This window comes from Rhipicephalus sanguineus, chromosome 1, assembly GCF_013339695.2.
Source record: "Rhipicephalus sanguineus isolate Rsan-2018 chromosome 1, BIME_Rsan_1.4, whole genome shotgun sequence".
In the NCBI taxonomy this organism is placed as follows: domain Eukaryota; kingdom Metazoa; phylum Arthropoda; class Arachnida; order Ixodida; family Ixodidae; genus Rhipicephalus; species Rhipicephalus sanguineus.
The window spans coordinates 74,874,277-74,886,412 of record NC_051176.1 but is presented as its reverse complement, the minus strand read 5'-3'; positions in this window follow the sequence as shown (position 1 = coordinate 74,886,412).

The following is a 12,136-nucleotide window of genomic DNA, read 5'->3' as shown; positions in this document are numbered from 1 at the left end:
AGAAACTGCGCTGCGCCAGTTGCGATCAGTGGAAAGCATGAACGTGACGCTCCAGTGGCAAAGCAAAATATGGATTGTCAAAGGAAAGAAAAGCAAAACTATCGGTAACCGGATGCGCTTGCCTATATTAGATGTCGGCAGCAGACGGCGTGAACTGGCCGCGCGTTCGGTGCGCTGTTCACACTTCATTCGGCGCGGATAGTTCTTGTGCTTTCCTCTTACTCTACTCCTACTGTGCGTCTCATGACGAGAAAGTATAGCTCTGAATGAGTCTATTGTGGAGACTACCTTTCGAAGCACAAGAAGCTTAAAGGAGTACTGACACGAATTTTTAAAAATTTCGTATTGTTGCTCTAAAGAAAAATACTGGTGTCGAGAAACCTAAAACGACTATTGTGGTGCCTGGGAATGCATCCTATATATTTTAAGTAGCGCCACCTTAAAAGGACACTTTCGGTTTCGATATCGAGGGGGTGGCTTCTCAGTGTCATTTCATAGCAGTGTGACGTCACGGAGATACAGAAATTTGTGACGTACTAGCGGGAAATCCGTCATCTGCTCGTGGTGCAATAGACAACGATGAGTAAATTGTCGTCCAGTGACCCTGACAGTGATTTCTACGACTTAGGCTGCATGCAGGACGCAGAAGTCGCGAACTCGGAGGAACTGTCTTGACTTGTCGGGATAATGTCCTTGCAGTGTGGCTGGCTTGCAAATGCTCAGCGACGAAAACTTCAAAGTCAAATTAAAATATTTTATACGTGTTCTCCGACTCCAGTGTGTGGACAGCGTGGACACTGTATACCAACGAAGCAAAAAATGTCCCTTTTGCGATGTCTCAAAATCGTGTCAGTACTCCTTTAATTATTGCAAAGAAGCCTAAATTTCGGAGAGTTACCGACCTAGACATAAATGCTTTGAAGGAACGTTTAACGCCCGAAAGATCAGTGAATGTCAGTGAGACGGACTACTTGTGCTACGCGTGCTTTTGCTACCACTGCAATGAAAGATCTTCACGGAACGCACAGTTTAACGATGACATTCTTATGCCCCCTGAAAAAGAAATCGACGCAATTAACCAGATCGCTGCGACTACCGGTGCACGTGCGTTCAAATCACCCGAGAGGTGTTGCTGTTTCGAACTCAATCGGTCTGAGAACGCGAAAACGAGCTCTCACTGCGCCGTCTCTTACAACGAGCATCTCGGGTGCGCGCGCGCCTGATCGGTAGCCCCGCGCTCGTGGCCGCTGCAGTGACCAAATATTTTCAAAATTAACGTCTTCAAGGCCGGCGACACCTTTTTAGGTACCTGCTGGCCTTTCAATAAAAAGGAATTCAATCCTGCCTGCATTTTATAGACTTGCTGGGCAAGAAGTCGGAATTGCCCATCCTTGCCTAAGGGTCTCAATGGAGGCACGGTAACTATTAGTGCAACGACATTATGCAACATGTTTTTAATGATTGTGAAAGCTGATGTGGAGGAGAATAAGTGGACAAAGTTTAAGAAATTTAAAAAATGGGGTTTTTTTTTAATTGCCGTCAGAAGTTTTCATTGTTCGGTGTTTTCTTGAGTTTAGCCCGATCATATCTCTTTACTGAAAAGTTATATAAATTCAAGATTTGGCACTTTGGTAGATAAGCATGCGAAGAACGTAATGCGGAATTTTCGTAGCTCTGCTACAAGGCTTTTTTGAGATAAAGACCTTCAAAGTAAAGAAAATTTTGCCAATTGGGCCATTTTTGAGGTTTTTTATAAAAACATCTACACTATACATAAAAACTAAAAATACCTGAGAAGAAGCAAAAACATGCATATATTTAAGTAAATAAGTTTCAGCTACCTAACTTTAATATATTTTGTGCAATTCATAACGAAAGTTGGCCAAAACAGCAGAGCGGATGAGCGCTCCACTCCACCTCTTCGTCATTATTGATTTCCTGTGGTTCGAAAAAATTTTTGGCGGCAAAACAAATTGCGGATCTCTTCTTTCCACTCATCAGGCAATAATATATAAAATTTTGAAATAAATTTGAGAGGTCGACCAGCCATCGTTTGTTCGATCTTACGTGGAATCACCCTGCTCATTTCGAATTGGAATGGCCAGCAGCCCGACATGTGATAACTGTAGCTGCGCGGAGACAATCGCCCATTTTCTCTGTGAGTGTCCTCGCTTCAGTGCACAACGAGAAGAACTGTCGAAAGTGTTAAATAGACTCCGACAATCGTCCACTGTCGGAGGAAAAGATCTTAGGACACTGGCCGAAACCATCCTCGGCACAGAAAGCTTTGAAAGCGTTATTGCGCTTTTTGCGCAAAACTAGTCTCATTAGACAGACTTAGCGCAGTGTCGTTTATAGTACTATTGTTTTTTTTTTCTTCTTTTTGTAACATCTCTTTTCTATCATCTTTCACTCCCCCTTCCCCTTTCCCCAGCACAGGGTAGGCAGCCGGTCTGAGAACGGGCTAACCTCCCTGTTTTTCCGTTTTTCTTCTCCTCCTCCTCCTCCTTAAGAATCTTTAACGGCAAGATATGCGTGTCGATATATACTTTTAGGACTGAGGCAGTGTATTAGACATAATAGACGGGATAGGTGTCATCAGGGCTTGGAAAATATAGCTTGCAAAAGCTTTATGATACACATCTAAATATTAACACTCTAATTATTTGATAGACACATACAAGACACTATATGAGTAATTGTATTCAATACGATAGCTGTCACTTCGACTCATTGGATACTTCGACCCATTGGAACGAAAGGAGGGCAATGGATCAAGGGCTCGTAGTCCTATGTTAGACACACCGTATTGAAAACAAGAGACGAATATGCCAAGGAAGGTATTGGGCACGTTATTTGTAGTCTTTTCAACTGTAGTGGAGTAATTATGGTATAAATTTAAAGAAATTGATGCCAGTTGGCGAAAAGCCAGTGTTCCACACTCGCCGTCATGGTTTGATCGGCGCTGTATAACACACCCACGTTTACAAGTACAGAAACACATAATAAAGTGCTAAGAAGGACGACCGCTGCCGTAGCTCGATTGGTCGAGCATCGGAGGCGCTCTATGAAGGCTGTAGGTTTGCTCTCTAGGTCTCTAAAGCGGCAAATTGTCTTTTCGTCCACTTGAATTTCTTTACATTTGTATCGTAATTACTGTTGAAAAGACGACAAATAATGTCCCCTATACCTCCCTTGGCTTTATTGTCTGTGTGTGTGCGTTTTTCGTTTTTGTTACTCTTTTTTCCTTCCTTACCTTTCTATCCCCCCTTACCCCTTCCCCAGTGCAGGGTAGCAAACCGAAAAAATTCTGGTTAACCTCCCTGCCTTTCACTTAAACTTTATCTCCCTCTCTCTCTATTGTCTGTTGGTTTCATCGGAGACATTCTTTAATAGATCATTATAGCTCCACCCTATGGGCAGTGCAATTTTCCAGTCGTTTCCTTGCAAATTTCTCGCCCTGCCAGTAAGCTTCTTTCATTTGAACGTTGCTCCACTAACATGTTAGAACTTTGCTGTGGCCCTAAAAAAAGCATATTCTTACTTTCAAACAGTCTACAGGGCATGTTACCCTTACATTAGATCAACGCTAGCACGCTGCGAAATCGGAAACCGTTTCATGCCGCGTTCACATCCGATACGACACAGTTTGACTAGGCTTCATTTAAAAAATACGTGCCATTAGTGCGAAGACTGAGGAAGCGGCGGAGCTGGTGGCCTTTCCCTCCTCTCTTCCCTCCTCCTCACCCTAACTTTCCTTTCCCGCTATATTATACTATACAAGGCGGCTCCACTAACGCGAAACCTGGGGAGGTGCGAAGCACCGGTCTTTCTCAGAGGGACACGCCATTATCAATGAGAGGACATCGTCCTCTCATTGCTAAAGCGAGCGTCGCAGAAGGCGTCCAGCGCCCATCGCAGGAACAGAGCTTTTCCTGAGCAACGCGCCGTCTTATTTGCCACTCGGAGAAGCGCACGTGGTGTTGTCTCTGGCGGGCGAGCACGCGTTCTCGCGAGCTTTTCCTGAGCGCACGCGTCGTCTCATTTGACACTTGCTTTACCATGACGGGCTACGACGAGAAGGGGCGCCGACAGCCCGAGCGCATAAGGTGCTTCGCACCTAAAATTAGTTTTTCGGTATGTCGTGTTACATGTCGCGTGACAGGCATACTAAATAGGTTACAAGCGTTCTTTTGAAGACCAGAACGTTGATAAATTATTATTATATAGCTAACTCTTTACTTTTTGTTTCACGGCGTCCCTAAATGGTTATAATGTACCGCATGGGAAATAGACATGTATATAAATATACACACCAGGAAGTCTGTAAGATGTGCCACCAGTCATTATCTGAAGGGATATTCATCTCATCATAATCATTATTGGAGTGGTATAGAGCTTTTCTACCAACCGGTCGATATGCGCGTAACGCTATTCGTGGCTGGAGGGTCGACAAGACGGACATGTCGGCTAGTTGGTCGCGCATAAAAACCACAGCGCAGGGCAATTCAGAAAAGGAAAAAAAAAACACAAGAACTTCAGAGCACGCACAAACTGCGTTCTGTGTATTCTGTTGAGCTCTTTTAAAAAAGTGTGCTTTCCTTCACCTTTCTTGACGCGTTGCGTTCATCATACTCCTCCTTGTACGCCTTACACATTGAAACAGTCGATCGTGTAATATCCGATAACGTTCGATCTATCCATCTAGACTTTGATGTCACCCCTCTGATAAAAAAGAAGAAAAAAAGAAGAAAGAAAACATCCAGGGATTGTGCTCGAATGTGAATTGATCTCGAAGGTATTCGATGTCAAAATAATTCTTACGAGTGAGCGCTTAAAAAAAATAGGAAAACGCCATAAACGTTAGTGTGTTTTTGACCAACATGTTGACAAACAGCACAGCGAATCAAAGTGGGGGGGGGGGATGTTTGGATAGTCGAAACAATGATTAATGCCTGCGTCGTGTTGGCCGTTAATCCTCCTATTCAAAACATTGTTTTATGATACTTTTACATGACGAGGCTTGACCAACTGTCCAAATTTGGTACGCTGTTTGGCTAAGAGCTGATGAATCGTGCAAGTGTACCACGAAGTTCATCAGTAAATATAACAGGTACTGACATGGCGCCGCGACAGAAGACTTAATAAGTGTTAAATACAAGTCCGAGTTGGACAAAGAGCAAGTCGTGTAGTTGCTAACAGGATGAAGAGAGCTATGAGACTACATGAAACACGAATACCTGAAATAAAACGCGAGAAGTTTTGTTCAGACTCAAAGAACTGATCTGTACTGCTCGAACTCTTCCTATTTATTTATTTATTTATTTATTTATTTATTTATTTATTTATTTATTTTGAATAATGCTGCACCTAGTAGAGAGCATAACAGGAGTGAAATGCAGAAAGCCAATACGAAAATATAAAAGAGCTGTAAAATAGGCAAGTTTTTAATTAACACATACCAGTGCAATGAATAGAGGGGAGGAGAAATTGAAATAAATATAAAAAAAATGTTGCTACACATAATTTAGGCAGCCCATTTTCAAACGTTTGTGTACGAACGCTGCTATGCTTTTCAGGCATTCAATTGCGTTGAGACAATAAATATGGCGATTACACATTGTAATAAGTATTCTAAAAGGTAAGAAATGGAGGAAAGAATCTGTTTCCTTGGCTGCCGCCTCCGGATGACACCAACAATGATTCTACAGGACGTGGTGCCGTACAATTCAGTTGGAACAACTCTAGTCTTTAGTACCTCCTATTTTAGTGGTGAATCCAAAATATGATTCGGTATTTGTGATAGATGGGTGCAGATGATTTCATTATGTTACAATAAGCGGAAAGAAAGACTATTTAAGAGTTCTGTTGTAGGAATATCCAGTTAGTTCACTTGTACCTTTTGGACGTGTAGATCCAGATCTGAGAAACGAGATTAATTTGACGCCACTGACGCCATATTCTTGGTGAAGGTTATGGACTAAAAATTTTAGGCGCGCTTCTTGCGCTCTATCTGGCAGTGTCTTTAGATTAGATAGAGCTTAATCAATAATGGGTGAGTCGGTGTGCCTGTGCTTTTAAGGCGAAAGCCTCAAGTGCCTCATCAAACGCTGCCTTGAAAAACGCGGGCTGCGGTGCAAAATTTCCGTGACGTCCCACAGAAATAAAAATTAAAAACATGGAAGGCATCTCCACGAACTCAATGATGACGAGTGGGCGAAGCTGGGTCCCAAGGTCCATAATCTCTACGTTGTACTCGCCGACTAGTATAAAGGGTTTGTGCTTGTAGGAGTTTTATATTGTTCAGTCACAATTATGATTAATATTAATGCACTGTCGAACCTTTTTTTTGTCTCACATATGTTACCTGTGCGTTGCCCCATACAATGTAAATTAAGTGACATAATTGCTTAGGTACAGAAGACTGAGGCGCGAAATACATTTCTTGAAAAAGGGAGAAGCAGAAGAGAAGACAGAGAAGCGCCAACTACCAACTGTTTAATGACAGACTACGAAAGGTACAGTAAAAAAGGAAACATTTCCGCGCATGCGTGAACAGGGGACATCAGACGTGCAGCGACATGGTCAAGCCAACATAGTATCTAGGAAGCGCATTTCTGTCGAATACAAAGTGACATAAAGTAACATAAAGAGTCGACGACAAAGTTCGGTCCTAAGGTCCATAATGTGTACGTTGAAGTCGCCGACATGTATAAACGGTTTGTGCTTGTAAGTGTTTTGTATTGTACGGTCACAATTATGATTGTTGTTCGTCTATTTCTGAACCTTTTTTTTATTCACATACACACATATGTTTCGACTATAGCAACGGTTTTCGAACCACCATGACAGCGGACAGCGAGCGTCGACGACAAAGCTAGGTCCTTAGGGCTATAATGTCTACGTTGAAATCGCCGACTAGTATAAAGAGTTTGTACTTCTAGGTGTTTTATATTGTTCTGTTACAATTATGATTGACGTTAGTCTACTGTTAAAGCTTCTTTACGGGATTTTGCACAGTGCTGTGGCGTGAGCTCGGACAATACCACACACCGGACAAACCTAGACTCTAAGGTGCTTCGCCCCCAAAAAACAGGGTTCGAGCTGGAATGGAACCCAGAAACCTTGCGGGAGACTCGTCCATTCTACCACGGAGTGACGCCAGCGCTTGTAACGTCGTTGGAAAAAGACCCGATGCAGGCGACATGTCGGCCGAGGAGTCAAGTAAACAAATGTAATTTTGCGTGGCAGAAGCTAGAACCGCACCACGCGTCACACCACGTGAATTGCGTAACGAGTGGGTGATTTAAAGCTGGCCGCCCATTAAATAGCGTTCAGCCATAACGCATCATCATCATCTGATGCCCCAGCATCAACAGTACACAGCTACGTAAGAGCAAACATTGCGTTACAGACGGGTAGTTCGCACTTCGCTAAGTGATGACTTATGCCGTACGGGATGGCTTACACGTTCGGGACGTCTTCGGTGAATCCATGAGGTAGTGTGATGATTATTATTATTATTATTATTTTATTATTACTATTATTATTATTATGTATGGATATTATATCCTTCCTTAGCTCTCCTGCCAGTTACCCTAAGATAGTCGTTGTACAAGGGAACCAAACCACATTTTCGTATTCCAGAATCCGTCTTATGAATGTCTTGTAGGCTAGCAACTTACTTGGAGTAGGAAATAGCTTTAGACATCCAGTACGGGAAAGTAATTGACGCAGTGCTGCTGCGGTAAGGTTGTCAATATTCAAGGTCATCAGTAAACGTAACAGCTAGATATTTGTGCTCATTTTTCTTTAGTTTTGGTAGTGCCGTTAAACGGGTAAGTTAACTGTGAAGTGTCTTATTTCTTAATCAGAATTATTGCGCCTCATTTTTCTACGTTAACTGACATCTTCCCCAGCTCGCGCGGTCCAGATATTGTTGGGATGCACTGAGAGGAAGACAGTCTGCGCGATTGTTAATTTCCTAATAAATAATGCAGTTATTGACAAAAAGCTTAGGATTAGTATCTATGTTGCTTGCAATATCATTAATAACGATTTTGAATACCAATGGTCGATGAATTGATTCTTATAGCACAGAATTTTTTTGAAGTGGCATGTTGCAAGAACACAAATAGGTTTCGATTTAATAAAAAATTTTTAATCGAACAGGTGATTGGTCCGTTACCTAAAATGCCTTCTATATTCGCAATTTATCTGTCATGGCAGGCACTATCAATTGTTTTCGAAAAATTTAGTACAACCACCTCTGTTTGGCTATGGTCACTCAGGCTAAGCGCAAGGTGATGTACTATTTCGGCGAATTGTGTAACATCTGGCAAGCTATTTGGGGATCCGTGCTCGTTTGGAGAAATAAGTTCACTCCTTCAAAAAAAAGTTGTATGTGCTAAACAATAATTTGTTCAATTAGTTTGCACGATCCGCTCGTAAGAGAGATGGCTGTATAACTTGTTACCATGCCTTCATCTCCAGACCTATTTATCGGTATGACTTCAGCTCTTTTAAAGACGATAGTCTTTCTTGGGGAACTTAAACGCAGAAATTTTGGTCTGTCCTTCTGTCTGTCTTTCTGTCTGTCTTTCTGTTTGTCGGCACGTCCCCCGATTCAGCCACTCGGCCAAAGTTGAACCACTTGCCCAAGGGCCAGCCGTCGTGAACGGCTCACTAGGTTCATACTTGTGTACATTGTTGATCAAAAAGCAAACATTACGCGTATCTGAGGCGCAACATCACTAGGTAAGTATTAGGTGGTGTGTTCCTTTAATAGAAAATACATAGATACGTAATTCTAGAGACCCTAGTTTCTTAAGCTGCGCTGAAAATGCGACTGCGAGGAAACTTGGCTTCCTCCGTGCCCTCTGCACGAGCTCATTGTTGTAGAACTTGCGAAACACATTGTTGTGTTTCGGTTTCGGTTCAGTATTGCACTGTACGAGTGCCATGGGGCGCCGCTCTGGCATTCCTGCTTTACCCAGGCGACGTGAATATAGACGTCAGACTCTGGAGTTTCCAAGACGTGTGGCGCCACCTGTCGGAGAAGTATTGAGTAGTGCATAGACCGACTCTCTCGCACAGTTTGCTATGGGACCAGGTGCAACTAGCGAGTGCGAAACAACGATTGAGCTTAATATCGCGTGTGTTTGCGCATTTAGCACTCAGAACGAGAGCTGTGAATTGCTCTCCGCTAGTCGGACGCGCCACCGAACCGTCGTGAAGTGCTCGCTGGATCACTCGCCTGAACGACGGCGAAAACAGCAGCAGACGAATCCCCTCCGCACACTACGAAGAAACTCCGCAAAATACGCACTGTTGCGTTGTGAATTGCCACGGACGTAAAAAACTGAATAACAACGTTCAGTTTTACCGATTTCCATAGTTGTCGTACGAAGAAGAAAGACGAGAGCGCTGGATACGGGCCGTTGCGAGCGTGTTGGGTAAGCGAAGTACCCGCGTTCTCCACAGCCGGTGGCATGAATGTGTGGCTCTGCTGTTGTTTTGCGCAGCCCTGATGCAAAACCGTGGTAACCTTGACTATGAAGCTCAGTAGATGCTCTGACCGCGGTGCTTGTCGTGTAACACGAAGTGAGCAGCTAGAGGCAGACTGGAGACGCGTGATACGCACACCACGACGAGTTGGTCGTCACAACACAGCATCGCGGACGTACGTTTTGAAGGCTCAGAGTTCTGGTTCTAACTAGCTAACAGCACCACGTGCGTCATACAAGTAAATCGCAGAATGTTGGTCGCGACCCACTTCAGGTTTGTTTCGCCCGTGTCCTCCGCGGTTGCCGTAGCTATCTCGGAGGCCACGGTTTTGCCTTTGGTTGTACCCCGTGAAAGTGGACACGCACGTATCCCCATTTGCAGTACATACAAACAGAAGACGACCATGAAGAGACCATTTGAGGATGCGTAATAAAACACTCCAACTGCACAGAAAGCGAGAGATGAATAAGGGAGAATGTAACTGAAAAGGCGAAAATCGCTGGAGCCATTCGTCCCTGATGAACCGAGTTTTGTACCACTGATCGTAAGATGCATAGCTAAGTAAATTGATCGTGTATGTAAGTACTTTATCGCTGTGGCATACGTATATACCCGATTTTAACGCATTTAGGCTCTAGAGAATGCATGTCGGAGGGCTTGCCTCGAACTCGGTGTCGTGTGATGCTCGCTTGTACTTGCGAGTTGCAGCGTGCGGTAATAACTAAAACTAATTTTGCATTGTACTCGCAGTTCGCTTTGATCAGCTTCCTTTGTTTCTGAAGCGTGGATTGGCGGAAGAAGCTTTCCAGGTCCTTGATTTTCAGGAAACCGCGCCTCGACACCAACGAAAGAGGAGGGTTATATTGCGGCCTGTGCACATTCGCTTGCGGACGGCTCTCTGTGCACTACCCAGTTAGTGCCAGGGCTACGATGAGGGCGCTGGTGGCGGTGTTTTTCGCAGAGCCGCCTGGGCAGAGTCTGATGTCTATAAAAGAGTGTGTGGAGAGTACTCGTTCAATGCGGACGTTTCTTCTGCTTCGGCGCTTCGCGCCAAACCGCGTGTTCGGGCTGGCTGGCGTCCCCGCCGGTCGCGTTGGTAACCGCCGGTCTTCGCCTGCTGCTGCGCCGGGACTACCAGCCCGCAACACAGCATTCACGTTTCCCGATGTATTGCCAGATGGCGTTCATATCTCACCCAGCGCCTCTTCTATCGTCTTTAGACGACATTTGCAGCGAAGCACGCAGATACGCGGCCAATTTTTTCGATAGGACGGTAATTTAGCTCATTGGAGAGATTTCCACTTCGAGACTGGATATTTGTTTGAGTCAATTTTTAACAGAAGCTTCAATATACTGGCACCTGTAATGTCTACGTCATGAACGCTTGCAGCAATGAATGCATTAATCGAGTAGGATGTACTTTGATATTCAACTATAAACACTGACTTTAAAAATCGTTACATGAATCAGCCTTCGTTTGGTTTTCTACTACAGATAGCTATTATTGTCAATGCTACTAAAGTTCTTCGAGAACCTGCGGGAATTAGTTGTAAGAAAATTCTGAGGAGTTACGCAATACAATCATCTCCTTTTGCTACGTTTGCTATATTTCTGCGACCTTCGACGGTTCTTTGGAGCGTTGAAGCTGTCGACTGGCTTCGATTATTCTTACTTTTTTACGAAGCCGATTAGCGCGGTAACTTGACTGAATAACCACTCCCCTGATCCATGGATTTGACTCTCGCTGTTTCTTTAACTGTTGCGGGATACACTTATCAATACAACAAATACAATGTACACTCTAAGAACTGGAACTCCTGCGTTATACCGTAAGGACGCAGGGTAGGCCCTCTCCCCCCCCCCCCCCAATGTAATTTAAGTCTTCTTTAAGACCCATTTTCTCAAGAACTACTATGTGTAAAGCGTTCCGGTTTGTTTCAGTTTAGTTTCCAGTGTTTGTTCTTTCAATGCAACTAGAATTACAACTTTAATTCAAGTGTTGTCATTTTTGCAACTTTTTGAATAAAGTACGTGGTTTTTGTCATTTTTTAAATAAGCCTGCCAAAAAAAAAAAAGAGAACCGAAAATGAGTACACCATTATAGTTCAGTAGCTTCGTAGTGATGTTTCGTTTATTCTGGTTAGAAATCAGCGATTTGCTTTTTCAAGTTAGTTTGATAATGGGGCAAATGTAGGAAAAAAGTTGATTTCGAGATATTGTGAGTTAAAGAGGAAAAACAAGTTCAGCCCATGTATTGTTCAAAAAGATGTGCTGAACAATTTCATTAATAGCAACGTGCTATATCGTCATCACACGAATTAGCTTTTCGCTTCCTCTCTTGTTTTCTTGGTTGCAATAAAACTTGCTGCTGAGCGAGTTGGTTCATGCTTGGAAGGAAAAATATTGATGCGCACACACAAAAAACGCGGACTCAGGTGACGCGAACGAGCGCAATTGCTTTTGCGCTCGTCCGAGTCACCTGAGTCCGTGTTTTTTGTGTGTGCGCATCAATATTTATCCTACATTTCTTGGTTTCCTGGCTTGTTTTGTCATATCTTATGTGTCTCTATTGGCCAAATGCTCTCGATGGCACTCGATCTCACCCAACCATATCACAGTGCTGCGCCTC